We start from the raw sequence: 22,610 nt of genomic DNA, 5'->3' as shown, positions 1-22,610 counted from the left end.
CTATTTCTGGGTTAGCGGAGTCTGTAACCTGAAGCATCTGTAACCCGAAGTACCACTGTATTGATTCTACTATATTCCCATTTAAAAAATACTGAGGCTCAGACTTTGAGTGGCACATTTCACTGATGCTGCACTTTAAAGTATTTGCTTAAATTATCTACTATCTTTATTTATTTGTTTGTTTGTTCATTTCCCTTTTGAAAAATAAACCACAGGGCATTCAATCCAGACTGGGGCTGTGGTGCCTGGAGGACCCATGGGAGACTGACTACATTCTTCTGCCCTCAGATTTTGCCGAAGTAGCTTCCCCTGCCCCCACTTCAAAATTTGAGGTGCCAGAGAAATCCTTCAGTGTCAGGTTCAGAAAAGGAAATCAGAGGCTTCTTTTAAAGCCCACCTCAAAGGAGAGGAAAGCTTTAGAAGTTTCTAAATCCTTCTCCATCTTAGATTAAAATCTGAGCAGGAAGAGAATTGCTGCTTTTCCTTGGACTTTTTTAAATTTGACAAAGTAAGAAAAAATTAAGAGGATGCAGGAGCAGAAGAGGTTGTTGAGAGGAGGGAGCCTAGAGAACAGTGGATTCAACAACACCCCAAATTTCTTAGCTGAATCTAGCAGTGGAAAACTTCACCTGTATCCCTTTCTCCAGTCTTCATTATATTAGTTCTTCTGGGTAGACTCCTGCCTGCAGGCTTTCAACTCACTCTTTTTTATTTCCCTCCACAAATTTGTATTTTGGTCAAATTAGAGGTGGGAGAGAAGCAGTTCCTAGGGGAATGTTTCTCCAGATTGCCATAAAGATGAATCTTTTCTGCAACCTCAAGCCTTCTGATCTCAGCAACTAATCAGGCTGGATATATCCCAAGATACATACATCCCAAGAGCAGGGCCCTTCCCCTGTGGCTACAACCCTGAGGCTGGGGAGAGAGTAATGAAGGGAGGGAGCTACATGAAAAGGGAATTCAGTTCACATGGGAAGGCGACTCAGAGGCCACCAGTATTTTAATTTTTCATATTTCAAAACACATAGCTCATTTTTAATCTAATGGAAACAAATTAGCATTGCAAATCACAGCAGTCCCTCACAGAGGCGTAGGAAGGTCAGGTGGTATCCGGTGCGGAAAATTTCTTGTCCCCCCCCCCCCATTTTTATTTTTATTTTTTGCCTGCAAAAATGGTTTTAGGTTATTTCATATTTTCTTACAAAGGAATGCGGATTCTGGGCCTCTGATAACAAGTAGGCGACTATGGACAGATACTTAAATCTACAGGATGGATTGTGTTTTGGCTTGTGTTATTTTATTTATATTTATTGTTTATTTATTTAATAAAATTAATTTTAAAAAACCTGCAAAGTGGTGTACCAAAACAAAAAACAAAAAAAACCACAGCCAGTAAAATCAAGAAAAATTAACAATCCTACTTTAAAACATACAAAAGCTAAAATATTAAGATTAAAATTACTTCAACTTCCTAAGCATCTAGGTATCTACCTAGGTATGAGAAATTGAGAAATTGAGAAATTTATTACGGCCATAGGCCCATACAGGTAAAAACAACACCTAAATAACAGCTTGTGCCGTAGGGAAATAAAAAAACAATCGCTAAAACACCACTATAACAATAAAATACTATAAAATGGAAAGGCATACTACGCCTTAATTTGCTTGTAGTGCTCCTTGGCGTCACTTTTGGGAAAGGACAGGTATGCCTAGGTATGCTTGCCTAAAGAAGAATGCTTTTAGCAGGTGCCCGAAAAGAGTCTAGCAAAGGCACGTGCTTTGTTGAAATTTCAGCCTTCATGACATAGGAAAACAGCCAAGTAAATAGCTATTTTCGTGGAGGAGGGTCAAGATATTAACTGATATGCATGAAAATTCATATGTAGCTATATAATCCCTAGTGTAGTAAGATAAGACCTTTGGAGCAGGCATTTTAAATATATATATATATTATGAACCGCCCTAGTAGGGCAGTAATTGTTCCTTGATAATTTGTCACCTCCCTCCATGATGGCACCTGGGGCGTACTGTCCCCTGCCCCCTTTTCCTATGCCCCTGGTCCCTTGTGCAACAATCCTGTGATAAAGCTGAGGCAGGAAGGTAAACGGCATTTCTGTGTGCACTCATCATGTCCTCCATGCACCAGTAGCAATTTAGTTATGCTGGCCACATGACCCAGAAAGCTGTTTGTGGACAAACGCCGGCTCCCTTGGCTTGAAAAGCAAGATGAGCGCCACACCCCATAGTCACCTTTGACTGGAGTACAGGGGTCCCTTACCTTTACTGAATCAGACCACCTGCCCTCTGGCTCAGTATCATTTCCACCAGGGATGGGGAACCTCTGACCTATGTGCCAATCTTGACCTCCCAGGCTTCCCCATTTGGCTGCAAGGACATTTTGGGCAAGCCATGCCCACCCACCATACAACAGATGTCATGGGGATAACGGCAGGCCTTTGCTGAAAGTGTGGGGCTTGCCCAAAGCCCACTTTGCGCAACTCCCTAAGCACCCAACAACCAGCTGCACAAAATGGGGCATCAGCGTTAATCAGGATGGCTCTCCCAGCACATCATCCAAGGCAAAAGAAGAATGATCTTCCTTAGCACTGGGCTCAGGTGTGCAGGAGAGCTCTGTGCACTCAGGTCCAGTGCTAAGCAGTATTTTGCCCTCCTATTGGCTGAGTTTGGGAGTGCTAGACTTTGGGAGTGCTAGAAAGCTCCCTGCAGGAAGATCTCTGATTCTCCCCAATCTTGGCAGGATTGCTCTCACAAAATCATAGATCTGTAGAGTTGGAAGGGACCTTGAATGTTAAGTTGTGGGTGAACATATCAGATGACACAGCGATTCTTCAAACAGCTCTTGTTTATTCACTGGCCAGGACAGAACTGAACTGAAGGGTTCAGTCAGCCGGCTTATGTAGAGCTCCAGTACAATGTAACTGTAACAATTTTCTAAAACTATCCAATCACTGAACGTCACTTTTGATCCCTTATTTGCATAACTATCTACAGTATCCCCCTGCTGGCCCAGGGTGAGAACTTCAGTACATAACACTAAACATCATCTAGTCTACCCCCCTGCAATGTAGGAATATCATCTGCCGATATTGGGTGGAGTAGGGATCCTGCTGCGCTCTGGGCTCAGGTGTGCTTCATCATTAAGCAAGTGGGAGGCAGTGCCACTGCTGCTGTCCACTCACTTAAATGAGAAGCAGAGCAAAAGCCTGCGTGAAAGAAGCTCTCTCCAAGGGAAGGAAGAAGATGCTTCAGAGGGCACTTTGCAAAACCTCTGAGGGAATTTTGGCAGATGGGTGGCGCCACTCATTTGTGAGTCGTGATGGCATGATGGCATCATGTGATTGACAGGTAGACAGTCACACCACCTACCTGTCACATTTAGGCTGCAAGGCTGATTCTGAGAAGGAGCTGGTCTGTGGAGCCAAAAACAATTCCAGCCCTTGATCTATACTCACTGGCAGAAGCTCTCCAGGGTTTCAGGCATGGGGCATGAGGTCAGGGACTGACTCTGTGAAATGCAGAGCTTGTGCTCTGCCACTGAGCTATGACCCTTCCCCAAATAGGAAGTCCACTGATCCATCTAGTTCAGCAGCATCTAGAGCAACTGGCAGTAACTTCCATTGCTTTCAGACAGGCAGCCTGACCTGGACATGGCAGGCATTGAACCTGGAACTTTTTACATGCAAAACAGATGCTCTGTCACTGAGCCACAGCCGCCCTTCCCCATTCTCATCCCCATGTAATCTGAATTCATTATGCACTGGACTGGGCAACAAAAGTGTTCTCATCGTTCCTCCCTCCTTCTCTTTTCCTGCCTTATTTTTGAGGAAGGGGATTGCGAAACCAGGAGTGGGTATCAGTACTTCAGAAAATCACAGAAACACAGGGCCTTTGAAGGGTTCAGAAAATGATCACATCCAACCTCGCCAGGGTTCTTATTCATCAATCCCTCCACAAGTTTAACTCACATAATCTCATACATTTCCAAGGGAGTTCCTCTTAACTCAGTAGAGTTAACTGAGCAGAATTGGACCCCAGAGGCTCAGTTCTGCTTTCATTAGCATCAGTGCAAATTGGGAGTAACTGGTTAGATTTTAATGGGGTTTCTACTTGCATTCGAGAAAATAGGACCCAATCTAGTGCAATTAAAGAGTTTAGCCTCTTTGTAGCTGGGCTGATGAAAAGAGCCTGCATTCATCTTGTGGTGGATTTTATGTGCAGCATTAAAAGGAAACTCCAAAGTGGAGGTGGGGGGAATGGGAAGCCAAATTAACTTCAAAAGTTGTATTGAACAGAGTTATTTGCTAAATGTGTGTGGATTTGCAATTAGCAGCATTTTTGAAATGGAGTTGTTTGAAATCTAGCAAACAGGAATCCGATAAGAAACAAAACAAAATGACTCCCACTTTTATTTCCCTCCACAAATTTGCATTTTGCTCAAATGGGAGGGGCAGCTCCTTAAAGGAATGTTTCATTTCATTGTGCAAAAGCCATTGAGATGAATCTTTTCTGCAGCCTCAAGCCTCTGATCTTCTTGCTCATATATAACTAATCATAAAAATGATCAAATAGGAAAGTGCAACTGTATGTGTGTTAATGGACAGCATTTTCTAGAGTGGATTAATAATTCAATCTACATGAAAGCTAAAGAAGAAACCAGGGCTGGACTCCTGTTAATGGTGCTGCAAGCACCCCACTTCTAGTAATTTGGAAATTTAAGTAATATTTATCCAGGTGCCATGTAAGGCAATTTCCCCCACTGACAATGCATTAGGTCACAGATTAAAGGTAAGCAATAGGAAAAGGAACTCTGCTTTAAATTTATTATGTTTATTGTTGGACTAAAGCAAATGCATTTCCTACTCTTGAGCTTCTAGTTAATGCATGTGTTCCTTTAAACCACATGAGGGCATTGTTTGTATAGCAATCTAGCCAGCACTTGTTCATATGTCTCTTTGTCTAAGTTAGCTCTACCCCTAAAAGCTGAGCCATTTTGTTTGCTGTTCTCTCCAGACAAGATGTTTCTCTCATGTCTCCACTCACCCTGTAAATATTTCCTGCATGAATAAATCCTTTGAACTCCAAAAACTGTAAGTTATTATTCAAATTTAATTCAGCCAAGCTGCAAGGCCTGTTAACAGCTGTGAGCATAAAATGAGACTGACCCAATAATGATCTCCATTATTAATAATAGGGATGAGGTGGATCTAAGTAGTTAGGAAATGCATGGGGATTTTAAAAGAAAATACAAATAGTTATTTTGCCTTCCAGTAGATGGTCAAGTCTGACAGGAACCCAACAGGGCTGCTACACATTAATGTCTCTTTTCAGTTTCTGTGCATTTCTTCGTAGTACACACATTTTCCTGGTGTCTGAATGCAAAGCAGGAGTTGATTATGTAGCGAACCTAGACACATAAGCATGCCTGAAGGATTTGCAGTTTCATGGTAATACATAACGCTTACAAGTAGAGTCACCTTGGTTTCACATTTATCAAGCTTATGCAAGCTCCAACCTTTTACCACCCTGCGACAGAAATGTCATCCTCATTTGTCTGAAGGTGACAAACAAATTGCTTGACAGTCTACAGTGGAAATTGTAGAGGCTAGCCAGAAAGAAGCCCAGTGAAAAAACAAACAAAACATCTTTGAGCATTGTGCAATGCCAGGTGATAAGACAATTCCAGGTGCACAGAGTTTGTTCAGAGAAAGGAACACTCTTTTTAAAGGGGGGAAAAACTTACAGAGAAATTTCTCCACCCAAAGCTATGAAATCAGGATACATATTCCAGTCAGCAAGGAGCACTGTCTACTTCCCAGGGAATAAAATTTGCAAACATATTCCATTTCTCCTTTGGGAATAACCTGCCAATTTATTAACCTCAGTGATTTAAAAAATGTTAATTTTTAAATCATCGTCATTATCCATTCCTTCAGAGGAGCTCATTTTTTTAACAGTAGCCCTTGGATACAACTGATGTGTGCGTGCATGTGTGCCAAGCTGACATTATGAACTGAATCAGCTAATAGTGTACTTGCTAAATTGTGTGTATCATTAGGTTTGAACTGCACATACTGTATTCAGATCACAGCGCTCATGGTCTGAAAATGTCATAGGAAGCTGTGCTATACTGAGTCAGATCAGTGGTGCACCTAACTCATTATTGTCTACACTGACTGGCAGCAGCTCTCCAGAGTCTCAAGCAGGGAGTCTTTCTTGTCCCCACCCAGAGGTGTGCCTCTGCATACAAGGCAGATGAGCTATAGCCTTTTCTCTGAGCAATTCAGATCCAAGTGTAATTCGGTTAGAGTTCACAACATTGGACTCTGAGTACAAAAGCAATATCAGGTATTTTATTGATGAAAACACCAAGTCATCATCACTACCTAATATTTTTGCATAGCAAAGACAATTCAGATGATATTGCATGTCCAACAGTGTCCCTAAAACACAGTTGCAGGAATGCTGAGGTAGCTCATAATTCTGATCATTAATGTGACTTCTATGGTTCCTGTTTACTGCAAGCTTTGTGTAGCAGGAGAAGGAAGTGTGGGAAGTGTCTTTAAGTAGGGTGGGAAACCTCCAGCCCATAGGTATCACCAGGCCTTGAGTCTATTTTGGTTAGGCCACACCCATTTGCCCTACCCTTGACATGGTATATGATATCAGGTATGGACAGAAAGGTGCCCATTGGGACTGGTAGGGTGAAAGGCAGAGACGCCAATAGCAGGTGGTGTCAGAGCCAATGACAGGCAGAGCCAACTCACTCTAGTTTTGTCCCCATCCTCCTCCTCCCTGCTGAATTATACAAAGGCAACAATAGTAAGGAGGAGGAGGAGGAGGAGGAGGAGGAGGAGGAGGAGGAGGCTGACAGGCAGTGCTGACATCCCTGAACTCATTGTTGTCAGAAAGATGGCAGGCAGGTGAGTGGTGGGTCAGTGCCCCATTCACAGTAATGGTCCAATCGTCACTGAGTATGGGACAGCTTGGTCTAAAGGGGGCATCATGCATGGGACCATACAAGCTCTGACAATCAGCAGACCATCAGGGCTTCCATAACCTGCATGCAGCTTTGTTCAGGGTGGCTTTGCTAAATGAGTCTCCTGGTGTCATTGTGCTTTCAGGTGATCGGCAGGGTAGGTGGCCCCACCCACCTGTCAAATTGGCCCACATGGGCTGGAGGAGGGAGAATTGATCTGGCTTGCCAGCAGGATTTAATTCCCCACCCCTAGTCTTTAACCTTTCTCCCTGAAGTTGTACAGGTTGCTTGGATACTAGCAACAAAATGAATTTCCATCAGTTAGCTTGAAAGCACGTTTCTTTTTTGGTTTCCGGTTTAATGTCATTTGCTCAAGAAAAACAACAACAATGGAAGGGCAGCCTTTCTTTGAGGCAATGGTACCAAGTGCTACACAGAAAACAGTTATAGTAGTACAAATAACAACAAGGCAGAGCTGTAAGAGGTAAATTTTAAATTTGGATAACTTTTGCTTTATTAGTAATTTCCCCTCTATTCTAAAAGGGATCAATGCAGGTGCCTTGGCCATAACTGTAGTAAGAGAGTGCTAACAGCAATTGCTTGTCAGTTGTTTCCTGGTCCAACTCAAGGTGCTCACATTGATGTTGAAAGTCCTAAAGAACCTAGACCCCAAATATCGGAAAGACCACATCTTTTCCCCAAGACTCTCCCATTTACCTCAGTAATATCCACACTGATTGGCAGTGGCTTTCCAGGGCATCAGGCAGAAGTTTCTCCCACCCCTACTTGGAGATGCCGGGGACTGAATCTGGGGTCTTCCATGTGTCAAGCAAAGGCTCTACCACTGAGCTATAGACCTTCCTCTTACTTATCCTAGTGTGCTGGTGCTTATCTTTGGAGTCCTGCATGCGGCGGTGCCAGGTAACCCAAAGGAATGCCAGCTGCCACATCAGCCTGCCCATTCATTGAGATCATCAACACAGGCCTACCTCCACATCTGCTCCCCTCCCACCTCTGGTGTGTGGTGACTGCCCTGTGTAGGGAATTCTCTGCTTAATAGGCTGTTTGATGCCTAACTTTCCTCCATAATATATTCTGATACTGGAGCTCTTGCAAAGTGAGACAGCTAAGCTAGGGATTGGGGAGGGGATTAGATTCAGTTTACATCTAGGTGAATTTATCTGATTCACACTTTTCTGAAACAATGCATAAAGCACAGCTGTTCTTAAAAATTTGCACTTCTCTGGATTTTGCGGTACAGTTCTGCAGCTAAGAAATGTGCACAAAAAAGCATTCATTGGGGTAAAGTGTACAGATAAATGTATATATTAGTGAAAATAACGTATACAAATTCATTATACACCTTTAGGTGCCAGGTGAAAATGGTCCTCTTCAACCAAGCCTATATTCTTTTAAATGTGTTTCTGGGATGTGTTGGCAGGAATGGGGTCATTGGTTTGTTTTCTTCTTGTTTTTATCATGTATCTTGTGTGTTTTATCTTGTATTTTTATGCTGTGATTTGCCCTGAGATCTATGGATGAAGGGTGGTATACAAATTAAACAAACAAACAAACAAACAATATAGGATTCCATGGTGCTGAAGGTAAACAGGTTTGCTTTTATCTCCCAGTTGGATTGTTTGGTTTTACACAACCATCCTCACTGCTTAATTTAGTATCCAGTATAATGATTTACTCTCAGCCTGACTGTTCTGCCCGCATATTTTATTTCAGGTTCATTGAACACAGATTTATGTTTTAACCTTCTCTTTGTGAGGAAGTCTAGCTATCACCTTGTTTGGGAAACAGTAGGATACCTTCTCTTCCTCAAACACTTTCAGTGTTTAGTTTTGTCTCAATTTTCTGGCAAGATTCATTATCCAGATTAAGTAGAAACTGGTCTCATATCTGATTCCTTTCATGGATCTGTATTTCTGAAATAAATTAGTGAATATTAGACTATTATTTCAGTAGTACATGCAAAAATGGTTGCTTTTTCAATAGCTCTCACTTGTCCTCGTTGCAATAGGTAGGCAAATATTACTGCCTGTGCTGCATTGTGATGGCATCCTGTCCACTGCCTGATGCAGTGAACAAGGATGGGGTGGGATCACCTAGGTGAGTATTTCATGAAAGAGGATGAGGTTTCAAGAGGAAAGGCATTAGTTGCATTTATATGGCACTTTTATGGGACGCGGGTGGCCCTGTGGGTAAAACCTCAGTGCCTAGGACTTGCCGATCGTATGGTCAGCGGTTCGAATCCCCGCGGTGGGGTGAGCTCCCGTCGTTCAGTCCCAGCTCCTGCCCACCTAGCAGTTCGAAAGCACTCTTAAGTGCAAGTAGATAAATAGGGACCGCTTTACAGCGGGAAGGTAAACAGCGTTTCCGTGTGCTGCGCTGGTGCTGGCTCGCCAGCTGCAGCTTCGTCACGCTGGCCACGTGACCCGGAAATGTCTTCGGACAGCGCCGGCTCACAGCCTCTAGAGCGAGATGATCACACAACCCTAGAGTCGGACACGACTGGCCTGTACGGGCAGGGGTACCTTTATATGGCACTTTATCTTGTCTCCATGACTTCTCCCTGTTAAATTCCGAATTATATTTGAGACTGAACCTGCCTGCTGCTGGTTACCTTAGCACATGTGGTTTCATTCACCACCTGGGCAAGACCTTACAAGCATGCAAAGGGAAAGACAAGCATCAAAACCATGCAAAGAACACAACTTCTCCCTGTTCTCCCTCCCCCACCAATGTCTGTTTAAGATAATTAGACACATTTATCCTTCCCAGATTCAATGCTCACTGTTTATTTGATATACAATAAATGTTGATGAGTAGAAGGCTCATTTCTGGCTTACATTTCTTGGGGAAAGCAGATACCAGAGCAAAGAAATGGTGTGCAAGTAGTGCAATAATGAACACCTTGAGCAGGCATGCATTGGAACTTAAGCTTATTTAGGCTTAGGCTATTGCCTAGTTCTCAATTTTTTTCCTTCTTCCCTATAATAAAGGGCAGTTTCTCACATTTAAAAACAATAGTTAGTCCTGTAATAATTCTTTAATATCTGTGTCAGAGGGTGGGGTTGTATTTCAGGGATACAGCACCTCCCTTGCATGCAGAAGATCCCAGGTTTCATCCCTGACATCCCTGACATCTGAGTTTGAAACTCAGGAGAGCAACTGCCAACCAGTGCCAACCAAACTGGGCCAGTGGTCCAACTTGGTATGGGGCAGCTTCCTATGTGGGACTGTTCCAGGTGGTGTCTCTTTCCAAGGTGTGGTGGATCATAGCTGGATGTGGGGCTTTTTTATGGTGACACCCTAGTTGTGGAATAATCTCCCCAGGAACACTTTGGTGGCACTTACTTGATTGGCTTTTTGTAGCCAAGTGGAGGCAATTCTGTCATGCCAAGCTTTAAAGGGTTTATGTATTTTATCCCAGTGTTGTGGGAACAACTCTAGGGGGTATTGTTTTGCTTTGTTTTTGTTCTTGTTTTTATTGTGTATTTTGTGTTTTTGTCTTTTATTTTTCATCCTGTGAACTGAGATCTACAAATGAAGGGTATACAAATAAAACAACAACAACAACAACAATTTGTACCCCACCCATCTGACTGGGTTGCCCCAGCCACTCTGGGTAGCTTACTACAACAACAACAACAACAACAACAACAACAACAACAACAACAACAACAACAACAACAACAACAAAACACAGGGAGACATCAAGCATAAAAAACAAAAAATCCCTATAGAGGGCTGCCTTCAGATGTAAGAAGTTAGATAGGCACCATTCCTGCTGAGGTTTTTCTTAAAAAAAGATTTTAATTTCTTGAGGTTCTGAGTTTTGAGGGCTTAAATTGATGTTTTACATTTTTATACAATGGTACCTCGGGTTAAGTACTTAATTTGTTCCAGAGGTCCATTCTTAACCTGAAACTGTTCTTAACCTGAAGCACCACTTTAGCTAATGGGGCCTCCTGCTGCTGCCTTGCTGCCGCAGCACTATTTCTGTTCTTATCCTGAAGCAAAGTTCTTAACCTGAAGCACTATTTCTGGGTTAGCAGAGTCTGTAACCTGAAGCGTATGTAACCCGAGGTACCACTGTATAGTGTAGGTCTCAAACCAGCTTACCAACATAAAACACACTATATAAAACATAAAAATGTAAAACATCAATTTAGCACCCACAACTCAAAACCTTAAGAAATTAAAATCTAAAAAAAGGAAGTAAAATATCTGAAAAGCATTAATGATGGAAAGACTTCTTGTTACAAAACAATTTTGACCAGGTACCTGAAACTCAGTGTTAGGGAGCATTTGGGAACATTTTTGGGTTCACTCACTCAAAACTTCTCTGTTCCTTACTGCAGTTAGGCTGGTCCATGAGAGTGGATGGGGCACTGCCCCAGCATCCACAGTGTGTTCTCCACCAGGCCCCACCTGCCTGCCTTCTTCCTTGAAAGCAGCCTATCAGGTGGTTCTACCTGTCAGCTTCCTCAGTGCTTTCTTTTCTTCTTAAAAAATGTTTAGGGGTACTCTCATTTACCTACTCATATTGAAATACTGCCCCTCAATGAGGCCAAACTTAGAATCACAAAATGTTTAGGGGTATGCGTACCCGTGTTCCCCCAGAAAAAAGCACTGGTCCTCCTTATTAGTTTCAGTGCTGCAATTATTGAACTCAGCAGACAGGAGGATGGGGATACAACTAGTACCAGTTGGCTCCCCCTGTCATTGGCTCTGGCTCCGCCTACCTTTTGGGCATCCTGCATTCTGCCCCACCAGTCTTGGGCCCAGCAACACTTAAAAGTTTTAACAGGGAGAGGTGGGTAATGGTAAGTACCCGTGTGATCCTTAGCACCCTTAAGAATACACAAGTGCCATTGAATCAGCAAATTAGCGGGTGCAGGGGTTTAGACACGAAGAAGAAGAAGAAGAAGAAGAAGAGTTTGGATTTGATATCCCGCCTTTCACTCCCCTTCAGGAGTCTCAAAGCGGCTAACATTCTCCTTTCCCTTCCTCCCCCATAACAAACACTCTGTGAGGTGAGTGAGGCTGAGAGACTTCACAGAAGTGTGACTGGCCCAAGGTCACCCAGCAGCTGCATGTGGAGGAGCGGAGATGCGAACCCGGTTCCCCAGATTAGGAGACTACCGCTCTTAACCACTACACCACACTGGCTCCCGAAGAGTTTTGAACAAGCGTGGTGCTTTCAAATATTTGCTGGATGTAATAAAGTGGGGAAGCTGCAAAGCCCTATTTATGTACAGGACAACAGTCTTGTTAACAATGAGCTAAACTGCCTTTGTTAAGAGGGGGAAGGAAGGAAGGTAAGGCTGTGAAAATTTATTTAACTGAAGGTGATTTATTTTAGGGATTTATAACCTAATCCTTCAACATGTTTTCAGAGCATCTCATTTAAATCATTGATTGAATGCACCATGGGGGAAAGACCACTTTAAATCAATGATTTTAATCAAGTTTCCCCCTTTGTGATTCATAATGCTTTTCAACAAATTTGTGTACCAGTTGGCTCTAGTAACAGTTTTTTTGGGTTTGTGCTAAATAGAGTTTTTCTGAATCATTATTTCGGAATCTCCGATCTTGCATAATCATGCATATCTTGCATTCAAGAGGCTTGTGACTTCTATGAGACAAAGGGAAAGGTACTAAATTAAAATGCAATCTTATACCCACTTATCTAGGAGTAAGCCCTGTTGATCCTGGCAGGACTTACTTCTGAACAGATATTAGCATTAGTATTATCAAAGGTATTTATATACTGCTTTTCAGGTATCTCACAATTGTGCAGCTTGCACAAGATTATTAGAATAAGCATCATTTTATTTTAAAATCACAATAAACTGGAGAAGACAATCTGTTTAGAAGAAGCTGCTACTGTGTCTTCTTCACTCCCTGCAAGATGGTTCTGCAGAGAATGGTGGCAGTTCACAAGGCTGTTTCTTTTTCTTCTCACCTCACCCCACAATATGGTTCTGCAATCACTGCAGCAACATGATTAGAATTGTACTAATTAGTGGATGTCTCTGTACACATGCACTGAGCAAGATCCCAAGACTAACAACACAACTTTATGCATGTTTCCTTGAAAGCTAGAGCCACTGTGTTCATTGATGCCTACTCCTAGATCAGTGTTTGAGGTTTGTAGTAAAGGTAAAGGGACCCCTGACCATTGGGTCAAGTCGTGACCAACTCGGGGGTCACGGCGCTCATCTCGCTTTACTGGCTGAGGGAGCCGGCATACAGCTTCCGGGTCATGTGGCCAGCATGACTAAGCCGCTTCTGGTGAACCAGAGCAGCGCACGGAAACGCCGTTTACCTTCCCGACAGAGCGGTACCTATTTATCTACTTGCACTTTGACATGCTTTCGAACTGCTAGACTGGCAGGAGCAGGGACCGAGCAACGGGAGCTCACCCCATCATGGGGATTCGAACCACGACTTTCTGATCAGCAAGTCCTAGGCTCTGAGGTTTGTAGTAGGCATGGGTTAATTTATAGATTTTTTGCATGCAAAATGCATCCTCTGTCACAGAGCTATGGCCCTTCTCCATCTGGAGAACCATAAATACCCTGTCTTTGCATTATGGGCAAAGTGTTTGTCCAAGTGTTTAAAGAATGGTGTGGATGCTGGAGTCATCAGAGACAGTTCACTGCAACCGTTGAAGGAGGTCTGTAACGAAATTTTGGAGGGGAAGAAGGCACCTGAATCGTGGAAAGAAGCCTATATCACACTTATACCAAAGACAGAGACTGAGAAGAACCAGGTCAAGAACTACCGCCCTATATCATTACTCAATGTGGATTATAAAATTTTTGCAGACATTTTGGCAAAAAGATTGAAAAGAGTTTTGGTGGGGGAGATTCATAAAGACCAAGCGGGCTTTCTTCCAGGAAGACATTTGTCAGACAATGTGAGAAACATAATAGACATTATGGAGTTACTGAAAGTTAATATTAATACTAAGGCAGTATTAATATTTGTGGATGCGGAGAAAGCCTTTGACAATATTTCTTGGAGTTTTATGAAAAAGAATCTCCAAGGGATGGGGGTAGGCCAAGGTTTTGAAAATGGTATAAGTGCAATTTATTCCGAACAAAAAGCAAAACTGATTGTAAATAATGTGGTTACAGAAGAATTTGCTATTGAAAAAGGGACACGACAGGGATGCCCAATATCCCCACTACTTTTTATATCTGTCCTGGAGATTTTACTAAACATGATTAGAGAGGACCAGCTGGTTAAAGGGATTCAGGTCGGAGCTAAACAGTATAAACTGAGAGCATTTGCAGATGACTTGGTTTTAACTTTACAAGAGCCAGACACTAGTATGAAAAGAGTGTTAGAACTAATACAAGTATTTGGTCAAGTAGCAGGTTTTAAATAGAACAAACAGAAAACGAAAGTATTGGACAAAAACCTAACAGCTGCTGAAAGGGAGAAGTTTCAGAGTGAAACTGGTTTGACGGTAGCAAAGAAGGTGAAATACCTAGGGATTAATTTGACATCTAAGAATGTGAACCTATTTAAAGATAACTATGAGAAATGCTGGTCAGAAATTAAGAAAGATCTAGAAGTATGGTCAAATTTGAGACTTTCCTTGTTAGGCCGAATTGCTGTTATTAAGATGAATGTCCTGCCTAGAATGTTGTTTTTGTTTCAAACATTGCAGATTTTAGACAAAATGGATTGTTTCAAGAGGTGGCAAAAAGATATATCTAGATTTGTCTGGCAGGGCAAAAAGCCCAGAATAAAATTTAAGATATTAACTGATGCAAAAGAAAGAGGGGGGTTTGCCCTGCCGGACTTAAAGCTGTATTATGAATCAGCGGCGTTTTGCTGGCTGAAAAGTTGGCTGCTTCTTGAAAACACAGACATTTTGGATTTGGAAGGGTTTAACAACAGATTCGGCTGGCATGCATATATATGGTATGACAAGGTAAAAATTCATCAAGGCTTTAAGAATCATATGGTTAGGAAAGCATTGTACAATGTTTGGATTCGATATAAAGATTTGTTGGAAAACAAAACCCCTAGGTGGCTGTCACCAATGGAAGCTAAGGAAGTGAAAAAACTTAATATGGAATCCAAATGGCCAAAGTACTGGGAAATTGTAGAACAGGAGGAGGGAAAAGTAAAACTGCAGAGTTATGAGAAATTGAAGTCAAAGGTAAGAGATTGGTTTCATTATTATCAGATAAATGAAGTTTTCAAACAGGACAGGAAAATTGGCTTCCAGGTGGAGAAGTCAAAACTAGAAACAGAGCTATTGGAACCCAATATTAAGAACTTGTCAAGAATGTATAGCTTGCTGTTGAAATGGAATACACAAGACGAGACGGTTAAATCAGCTATGATTAAATGGGCACAAGACATTGGTCACAACATTATGTTTGCTGACTGGGAACAGTTATGGACCACCGGCATAAAGTTCACGGCATGTAATGCCTTGAGAGAGAACATCATGAAAATGATTTATAGGTGGTACATGACCCCAGTCAAGCTTGCAAAAATTTATCATATGCCCAGTAATAAATGCTGGAAATGTAAGGAAACTGAAGGTACTTTCTACCATCTTTGGTGGACGTGCCCAAGGATTAAGGTATTCTGGGAAATGATTTATAATGAAATGAAAAAGGTGCTTAAATGCACGTTCGTGAAGAAACCAGAAGCCTTTCTCCTGGGCATGGTAGGCCAATTGGTGTCAAGGAAAGATAAGACGTTTTTTATGTACGCTACAACAGCAGCAAGAGTACTGTTAGCAAAGTATTGGAAGACACAAGAACTACCCACACTGGAAGAATGGCAGACCAAGGTAATAGACTATATGGGACTGGCGGAGATGACCGGCAGAATCCGAGACCAAGGGAAAGAGACGGTGGAAGAAGACTGGAAGAAGTTTAAAATCTATCTCAAGAACTGTTGTAAAATTAATGAATGCTAAAATGTTTTGGGTAATGCAAAATAGAATTGCAGCGATTAACAATTGGATATGAGAAATAAGATCTAAAGAAAGTGGTATATTGAAATTAGGGGATGCTGAAAAGATTGATAACAGGGATGCAGAAAGGGGAGGTATGGGGAAGTCGCTGAAAGAAGGTTCAAGAAAAGAAAGGTTAAGAAAGTATACGTGTTTATATGTTTGTATGTCTATGTATTGTGTTGTATTGTTTTGTATTATGTGTGGAAAAACCAATAAAAAATTTATTAAAAAAAAAAAGAGACAGTTCACTAGGATAGTCTCTCTCACTGCTCACTGCAGCCCTTCATCAACCTGGTGGTCTTCAGCCACATTTAAACTGCAGGTAAAGGCTGCCATACTGAAATGAATGGGAGTTGCAGAAGAACACAGCAGTGCAGTGCCAGGTGTATTGTTCCCGGGTGCTCCTCTTTATCCCAGCAGAGTTCATGCTGGAGATTTTCCTGGAACGTTATTTCATCTGTGTTTTCAGAAAAAAGCATCTGAGATCTTATTTCTCTCTCATTTTCTCCCATCACTTCGATACAATGTGTTGGAATCTATAGGTGAAGGACTGTTATGAGGACTTAAGTCCTATGTTTGCATTTTGTTTTCCTGAATTAGACAGAGGGAGCCATATGAATGTGTGATGTCAGATATTATTCTTGTTGCAAAGCATAGTGGAATCTCCTGTTTCTTTTCCCTTTACAAACATGTTATTGTGTTGGACAAGCAGCGATATTATTTGGGGTCTTTAGTAGGGTATTAATAAGAAGCAAATCCCACACCTTACCCATTTTCTTGTGTATAAGCAGCAGTATTAAATGCAGGCCTTTCTCCATCTCTTGGCTGATGCATCTCTTGTGTGGCATTTATTTTGATTGCAAAATTCCCATCCTCAAGTCTTGAGATCAGCATTTTATTATTCTACATAGCTCTGTGATTTCCCTTTCTTTATACCTTCCTGTGAACCTTCAAAACCTCATAACTTTCTGATTTAAGCTTTTATCTGCATTTCCATTTGAATTGTGGTGATGCATTTTGGGCTTGTTTGATGTTGTTTTTTTGGGTTTTTGTGTGTGTGTTTCTAAAGCAAGAAACTCACTATGGCTTTGATACTGTTAGTTAAAGACAAATGTTGATCACTGGAGGCTTGTTTCTTTCTTGTGTTTTTTAAAGAAAGAGCAGCAGGGAAATCTAAGTTGTCCACTCAGAGCAACCAAGGCTATCATTTTGTGGAAACCTGTTCACGTGAGAACCAGTGAAGGTTGTCTGACTTGGGTCTAGGATAAATAATGGTTGTGCCAATCAAAACATCAATCATTTTCAAAAATACAATGCCATGGTGGATGTGAGCTTGCAAGGGGTTTCATGATGGGAGCACTGTCATGTATAGGCATTTGGTGCATTCTAAATAACAGTGATGCTTCTGAAATGTTCTTATTCAAAATTCTCCCTGGATTTTAAGGTTCAGAATTACCTGGACTTATGTCTGACTTAGATATGATGTATTAGGAATTCCATTTTTCCCATTCTGGACATGTACACAATATAATTTACTCTATTCAATTCGGCCCCTTATCATTGTGTACACCTGCATTTGTTATGTAAACACTGCCAAAAAAATAAGCAAACTTGATGCAGTTATATGCAACATTGCATGAAAATCATTTTTGTACAATCTTACCAATGCATATGGTCATTTGTTGTTGTATGCATGATTGCAGCAATATTTTTTTGTGCAGTGTTTGCTAATGCACAGGATTGCATGGACAATTTTTTTTCCAAGGACCTCCTGTCCCCATATGAACTGACCGGACCCTGCGATCATCATGTGAGGCCCTTCTTTATGTGGCTCTTCCACGAGGGGTCCGGAGGGTGGCAACATGAGAATGGGCCTTTTCTGCAGTGGCTCCCCATTTGTGAAATGCTCTCCCAAGGGAAGCTCACCTGATGCCTTCACTTGAAGCTCACCTGAGTCAGGTGAAATGTTCCTCTTCAGCTAGGCTGAAACATTCTTTAAAAATGTTTAAGGGAAAATTGAGTTATGGGTTTGCTTTGTTCTTGCTCTTGTTTTTATTATACATTTTGTGTTTCTGTCTTGTATTTTTATGCTGTGAACTGCCCTGAGATCTATGGTTGAACAGTGGTATTCAAATTTAATCAATGAATGAATAAATTTTTATGCAATAGCAAATGTGTTGTGCAGGTGGATGATTAACAAAATCAATCCTCTTGTCAGACTGTGAATATCCCCTCACTCACCCAAGTTTAGGACATTCCATACCTTTCCTCAGCAGTTTCTCCTTCTTTGAGAAAAATAAGTGGCTCATGTAAATCTAAACTAAGCTTTAATAATAAAGAAAACTATAGAAACTAAATACAACCACATAGGGCAAGTCTGAGGCAAGAAGAGGCAGCTTGTCCCTCTTAACTGACATTCTTAACAGAACACAGGCTGAGGGAGGGGCTGATTCTGAAGCAAAACACACAAGCCCCGCCCACCAGATACCAAACACTCTACTATTCAAATTAGTCCCCAGGGTTTTTCTTACAAAATGCAGTTGCATGAAGAGTGTATTTTTTGTCAGAAGTTTGTCAGTGCACACATGCTTTGATAACACAGACTGGAAAGGGAAAGAGGCAAATGTCAATGTTATTACATTACTGATGTGCTTGCTGTCCTAGATTATTTCAGTGGGAAAGGCGGGAAAGAAAATGAATGAATGAATTGATCTGAAAACTCACAAGACTGTTCATGATTCATTTGTGGAAGATAAAAACTTGCACCACCAAATTGCAGAAGACCATTGTGAATTTGAGGAGGCTTAGGTGGTATGCAGCAATACTCCTTTCATTTCTAGAAATCCTGTGGGCCTGGGACCTTTGAATGGTTCTGTCTTTCTCTTTTAGTATTCCATATGTAATATGTTGAGATGGCACCATGTGGGAGTTTAAGATAGGCTTCTGCCAATCCCATGCTGGCACCTGAAATAGGGAGCACTGGCTGGTCTTAGAAGTTATTTATGTGGGATGCCTTCCAAGTCTAAAGTAGTTTTTCACTTTAATGGGAATGGATGTGCGAACCAAACACCAGATGCAGCTTATACAGCCCCAACAGTATATAAGCCTGGAGACCACCACTGCTAGAAAGAATCTCAGCATATGTCCTTAACTACAGAAAATGCAGTCTACTGGCCAAGCTCCAGCTCCTGCTTCTGGAGCCAAGTCCATTGCTCATCAGCAACAGCAGGGTACCATTGTTTATTTCCTATAAATTCCTTTCTGTTTGCTGTTTATTTACAATGCCCAGTTTGAAGTTGAAGGGCATGAACTTAGTGAGAAATGACTGCCTGGTTGTCTTGTGTGCTTCCTCAATCATGGTTTTACTTTTGGAGAGAGATTATATTGCTGGTGCAGAACCCCTTCTTTCTTGCAGGAGGTGACAATTAATCTTTGCTGGTAACACAGGGTTAGTGTACTGTTATTTACATTAGGTATTAAAATATCAGAATATCTACCAGCGATAACTGCTTCTTCCAACAACCAGTCCAGGAACTGGCACAATCTGACAGCTTCCACCTCCTGAATCTTAGTACAGTGGTACCTCGGGTTACAGACATTTCAGGTTACGTACGCTTCAGATTACAGACTCCGCTAACCCAAAATAGTGCTTCAGGTTAAGAACTTTGCTGCAGGATGAGAACAGAAATCGTGCTCCGGCGGCGCAGCAGCAGCAGGAGGCCCCATTAGCTAAAGTGGTGCTTCAGGTTAAGAACAGTTTCAGATTGAGAACAGACCTCCAGAACGAATTAAGTACTTAACCCGAGGTACCACTGTATGGTAATCATAGAATGCAGCAGAGAGGAGGATGGGGGCAAAACCAGAATTAGTTGGCTCTACCTGTCATTGGCTCTGGTTCCATTGACTTTGGATCTTTCTGCTGCTTGCCCTCTCAGTTCTAATGGACATCAGCCACCGTTGGATCATATGGCTAAAGTTTAGAGCATGTGGCGGGGCATGATACCAGCCACTACTGGAGAGTTTTGTATCCAAAATAATTCATATCTAAAAAACAAAGAGGGCTGATTGTGGTCCCCCAAATGTTGTTGGGTGCCCATTAGGCTCAGTCAGAGATAGTGATGATGGGAGTAGATATTTAAATGATGGGAGTGGATATCTAAATGGATACTGCATATTTGTAGCAACCAAGTGACATCTGGGAGGGGGACAGAAAAATATAGTTGGGACAGGAAAATATACCGTAGTTGGCCCCTTGAGGACATGACAAAATGATTGTGACAGTACTTCTTCCTTCTTACAGTTTTTTAAATTCAAATATTTCAAAAACTATAAACCCTTCCAGTAACTTACAAAAATACATTTGAAAGCTTAAAAACCAGAAATGAAGGATAAAAAAAGGAAGCAAACCCATTAATATGACTATAATTCACTAAAATTCATGTAATTCTTTTTTCATCAATTCACTTAGAGCAATGGTTCCCAAACATTTTGGATCCATACCCCCTTTGGTTCCATAAACATATCCCCAGTATTCAGAATAGCAGTTTGCACAACCCACTAAGGAAGATAATAAGACAATAAAATTGCAAACAGTAACAATTAAATGCATATTTATTCGAAATTCAGTCAAACCTATTTAGTTTAATTAATTCCACAAAGTTGGTGAACCTTATCCAGTGATATCAGCTTTTCAAAGTCTAATAGCCATGTATACCTCCAGCACCCCCTGCCACCCCCTTGGCTCTTAGTAGGTAATCCCACCACTCCCACCACTCTGCAGTACTGCCCAAATGGGAAGCGCTGAGCAGGAATATAAATACATAAATATTTGCTATGAAATCTGGATTTATAGGATACTCTTTTAACTTAGATGTGGCTTCAGATATGGTTTCCATTAGAGTTTCCTTCAGCTTGTCTATTAAATTAGGTTGATGGAAGAGCGCCATACCATTACAGGGAACAGTTATTACATTTTTTAACAGTAGCAAGACGAATGAATGCTAAGGCATGGAAAAATACCAACAACCTCAACAAACTGGGCATAATCAGGAAGTAATGAGAAGAGCTGAATGTAATAAAAAGTATGACTGTGTTATGAAACAAAGATAATTATAATGAAATAGTGGACAAATGGAGGCTGACATCAGGGAATGGACTGCCTCTCAGTGGGAAAGCGCATCCTTTGCATGCATAACGTTCCAGGTTCAGTCCCCAGCATCTCTAGGTATGGCTAGGAGAGAAGACCACAGCATAAGATCCTGGAGGGCTGCTGCCAGTGAGTGTGGACAATGTTGAGCTACATGGACCAGTGATCTGATTTAGTATAAGGCAGATTGCCATATTTCTATGTTTGAGAAAGGACCATAGCTCAGTGGTAGAGCATCTACTTTGCATGCCAAGTTCGACCCCCAGTGTCTCCTAGTAGTCCACCGCTGAAACTCTGGATAACTGATGGCAGTCAGTATAGACAGTACTGAGCTGGTTGGACCATGGCTCTGACTCTATAAGGCAACTTCCTCTATTCCAAGAGCAGCTGATTAAAAACAGAGGGTGGTATTGAACTGGGTTTTCTCTGTAGGCAGGGTTTATTTGTGCCCCGAAGCTTTCCTGAAGAAAACTCATTGTTTTGCATGGAATTGGAACAAATGTCAATTCTCAGAAAACATGATAGATGTTTGTTCCAATTCAGCAGCAAACAGTGGGTTTTCCCAAAAAACCCTTCTCAGACCCATGTCTACAAATCACAGATCTGTGCCTAGAAATCATGACACAAATGAAAGTGTTGATAAGCCCTGAAATGAATGAAACTATTAATTTCAATAGGTTTGTTGGCATACATCTGTCTCGAGAGACAATGGAGTGTGCCTCTGGGGCAGTGTGTGTGGAGGTCCTGGGCTGCGCAGATGACAAGGCCCCCCTCTCGGCCTCATTGATGTGGTCCAAAGGAAAGCAGACTGATACATTTGGTACCAGCTTAGCTGGCTTGCCCTTAGTCCTAACTCTGCGTGGTATCAGCAAAGGTTTACTATCAGGAGAAGGGGTGGATTTTCCACTGCTAAAAGAAATAGTGGCAGTCCTTAAAGATAGACACCCAGTTCTGCCAGCATCTTACCAAGTGCATTTACTGAAATAGCAAACCGCTCAACATGCTATTTGTGAACTGGCAGATGCTACATTTTGATGTCTGCTCCAGCCTGTTTACTTCAGCTTGGCTGCTCACTCAATGTCCCAGTAGGCAAGGGGAGTTGGCAGGGGGTAGGAGGGGGGAGGCTCTTGTGTATCAGATTCTGACTTTCCTTTGGTGAGGCAGATGGCTTTCATCATGTATGAGCAATGCATTTCTGAATCAAAACACATTATAAAGATGTTTCTTGTATGTTATCAAGAAGCGTTAGGGCTGATGGGCTCCACCAGCTATCAGTCATCAGCCGAAAGGAATCAATGAACAAGATAAAATTGGCTTTGCTGCAGAATTTGATAAGGAATCGCACAGTGACACAGAAATCTGTTTCAATGTCTCTGTTCTGTTCACCAGTAATATCAGTGATGGAAAATGTTTTGGCATTGTTGTTCAGGCTAGGGGGCTTTCATGCATGCATCTTGGGC

General features: G+C 41.8%; 1 protein-coding gene across 6 annotated transcripts in view; it reads left to right on the top strand.

The window, feature by feature from the left end:
• The window catches only part of TRPC5 (transient receptor potential cation channel subfamily C member 5), a 169,574-nt gene that overhangs the window by 15,474 nt on the left and 131,490 nt on the right, over positions 1–22,610 (top strand). Inside the window, exon 1 of one of the 6 annotated variants that reach the window (XM_083595871.1) lies at positions 5,090–5,108. The exons of the other annotated variants lie outside the window; for them this stretch is intronic. The gene's annotated coding sequence lies outside the window, so the exon portion shown is untranslated. Of the gene's footprint in view, positions 1–5,089; positions 5,109–22,610 lie in introns of those variants that run through there. 6 annotated transcript variants of the gene reach the window in all.

This window comes from Podarcis filfolensis (genome assembly GCF_964270895.1).
Source record: "Podarcis filfolensis genome assembly, chromosome: Z".
Lineage (NCBI taxonomy): Eukaryota > Metazoa > Chordata > Lepidosauria > Squamata > Lacertidae > Podarcis > Podarcis filfolensis.
This window is presented reverse-complemented; position numbering and strand designations above follow the sequence as displayed.